At 36.3% G+C, this 3,465-nt stretch overlaps 1 pseudogene; it reads left to right on the top strand.

The window, feature by feature from the left end:
- The first annotated feature begins 1,959 nt into the window (after positions 1–1,959).
- Positions 1,960–3,465, top strand: part of LOC107674784 (crossover junction endonuclease EME1-like) — a 7,401-nt pseudogene continuing 5,895 nt past the window's right edge.

The following is a 3,465-nucleotide window of genomic DNA, read 5'->3' on the forward strand; positions in this document are numbered from 1 at the left end:
GTTCTGTCTAATACGGATAGAAGTCTGTCTAATAATCTGATAGAACTGTTAAACAAAGGAATTAAAATGTATACAAAAAAGTATTATAACGATTGCTTTAATATTATTAGTAATAGAAAGTCAAACATTATAATACTTTCTCGTTTGCCGTCAGCATTCAGCAAATACGCATTAATATAATTGAAACAAATCTTTGAATGACTAATGAACACCTAATTTCACAAACCGTGCAGACTTAGTCGAATCTAGTTGAGATCTTGTGAAGTGTGCATTGGTATCCTGCATGATTGCGTGTTCTCTGCGTGACGGTCGGTCCATGCAAATTGAATACAGACAGGAGGAGAGTTCTGCTTGACTGGAGACGGGCGACTGACAAACTAAACTCATGATTTCAAATTATGCTGCGCTTTATGCATTTGCCCACTGTCATATTCATGTTATTTTCACTGTGTGCTGTATGTAAAATGAGTTACTTTGGCTTTATTTGAAAAAATGTGTAAAATGAGTGTTACCCTGGCTTTATTTGAAAAAAAATATATGTATGATTCCCAATGAACACAAACTTCCCAGAATACTGAGTGCCCTGTTGGTTACAGTGTTTACTTCCTATTCAATTATATTTTTATTAAATATTTATTTGTGAAAAAAGCTTTGTCTTCTAAAGTATAAGTATGTTTATTTTACACAATTATTTTAAATCCATTTTCAAATGATTTCAAATTTCTTAAATATTAATTAAAATAAATGCAATTATATCGGCTTTACATCGGTCATCGGCCACCCTGCTTTCCAAGATATCGGCATCGGCTGTCAAAAAACCCATATCAGTCGACCACTAATTATAACGCCGAATCCGCCATTTTTGTCCAACAAACAAACCAGACAGGAGAGTAGATTAACGTCGGTGGACTTGAACTTGAAAAATGGTGTGTATTGTCACCTTTTCACGGTTGAATCAAGATACCTTCTGATGTTCATTCATGTTTATTTCGTGCTATGAATAGCAAAAATCTGGCAGAATAGATTTAAATGGTTACTAATAAATGCATAATTACCAAACTAAAATTTACATGCTCTGAATATTTTTTTTTGCATTTTTTCTCATATTGTACAAAGATTAATCATAAACCGTCTGAAATGACCCAAATTGCATAAAAATCTATTCCAAATTATACTAAAATAAGATATTTTATGTATATAAACCATCAATTGAATATAAAAGCACAAAAACTGCCAATCTGGGACATATATCTATAATGGAATACACTCTGCAGTGGTCGCACCACATGATATTTGGTCGCACTACATGATATTTTCAAATTTAGTCAAAATTTACAAGCACAGAACTAGCCACCTAAACAAAACAAAACCTGAATGAATTAATAATAATTAATTCCCTTACAAACTTTAGTCAAGTTATCTACACTAGTCATACGACATATCCAAATGTGGAAACTACATACCAGCCGTTAAAAAGGTTATTTTTTTCCAAATTTGAAAGATTGGAAATCATGCCAAATAGCGCATAAAACTAATTTGAATAAATTTTGGGTAATTTCAAAAATGTTTACAAAAAAAAAGTTATGGCCGGACGGTCGCACCACATGATATTTTGACACTGAATAACAGAAAAATTACAAATAGCTAATGTTTTTTGAAAAGTTAAAGTGAGTTCATACATGGGAGAGGTCCTTCATATATATGGCATCTTTTTTATGCATTTAAACCAATTTTTAACTGAAAAAAATGCAATCGGACAGAAAATTTACACATCACATCATTGACCCATATATATATATATATATATATATATATATATATATATACACACACACACAACCATTTTCTGGAGGAAATAAATATCACCAGGGCATCCGAAAATCTGTATCGTTGAACCCTTTATGTTAAATTGTGTTTTAATTTGAACTTTCCTTCAGACCACAGATCTTTGTATGACAGCTCAGCATCACCTGCATTAGTAGACCTGGATTCCTCCTAAGTGACAGTAACTCCAGTGATTCAGAGGAGCTGCCTGTGTTTGATTTCTCACAGTCAAAATCCAGACAGCCCAACCTGGTGGTTTTAGACAGTTCAGACTCAGAAATGGCTCCTGTTGCTGATCCAGTTTCATCTTTGGAGGTCCACGCCTCCACTGGAGCTGCTAGAAGTGACGTGTTGATGGTCAGTAGTGACAGTGAAGAGGAGGCCATGATTCCCTTAGCTGTAAGACTGAAACAGAAACAGCTTGGTCTGGGTACAGCAGCTATCAGTGCAGAGGAGACCCGGGCTTCCAATGTGGTTTCCAATGGATGCTCACGCCTCTTAGAAGTTCCATCACATCATATCAACCCTGAGGCCCAGCCGATTGAACGTAACAAGATCTGTAGCAATATAACAAGGCAGTGCAGCTCAAACAACAATGCACCATACTTCTCAAAAGAACCTCCACCTGAAGCAGAAAATGGCACTTACCTGGCCAAATGCAAGAAAACCCCAGCAGAAGTGGAGGCTGCCAGACAGGAAGCCCTGAGGAAAAGAGCAATGCGAGAACATCAGCAGGAAGAGAAGGAGAGATTGAGGATGGAGAAGAAAGCTCTGGCTGATGCTGTGAAAGCCCTAAGGCCAGAGGAGTGCATCAAACACATGGTGGTGATGGTCGATCCAGGTAGGTGGCAGAGTGTGCCTGCAGTGCTCATCTTTGCTGTCACAGTTGCTTTCAGTGCTCTGTGTGCTTTGATACATTTCCCGAGTTGTTAAAAAGCACTGGCATGCGGTATTAAGCTGAATGGATTAGTATTGATTAGCTGCCTATCTCCCATAGGCCTACTGCAGCTGGAAGGTGGCGGCGCTCTCCTGACTTCCCTGCATGCCATGGGCTGCAGTTGTGCCATAGAGAAACAGTCTCTTCCTCGTAGTGTAACCTGGGCTACACTGTAAAAAAAATTCGGTAGTTTTTACAAAATAATTTTGGCAGCTGTGGTTGCCAGAATAATTTTGTAAAAAATACAGAAAAACTGTAAACACATTTACGGCATAATTTTACAGTATAAAACTGTAATTTACAAACAAAAAAATTTGAATGTAAATCAGTAAATTCAACAATGCACACTGCTATTAAAATCTGTTTTGTACCTTTAACATACTGACAACCACCATAATAATACAGGTGGTAAAAGAGAAAGCCACATGAAGAATCAAAGCTCATCACAAGTAGCTTCGCCACAAGCATAAGTATATACTAATATATAGAAGGTGCACAGAGTCATTCATGCAAACACAAAACACCATCATGGTAACACACATGATACTTAATGCATTAAACTTTCATTAAACAACAGAAGATGTAACATAAAGCCCAAATATACATAACTAATAACAAAAACTATTAAAAAAACATGATTATTTAAACAAAATACTTTCAAATGTGGAGTGTCATGCAGGGAATTCTGGGAATATCAGTTTACA

The sequence above is a fragment of the Sinocyclocheilus anshuiensis genome, unplaced genomic scaffold, assembly GCF_001515605.1.
Source record: "Sinocyclocheilus anshuiensis isolate Anshui unplaced genomic scaffold, SAMN03320099.WGS_v1.1 scaffold1190, whole genome shotgun sequence".
Taxonomy (NCBI): domain Eukaryota; kingdom Metazoa; phylum Chordata; class Actinopteri; order Cypriniformes; family Cyprinidae; genus Sinocyclocheilus; species Sinocyclocheilus anshuiensis.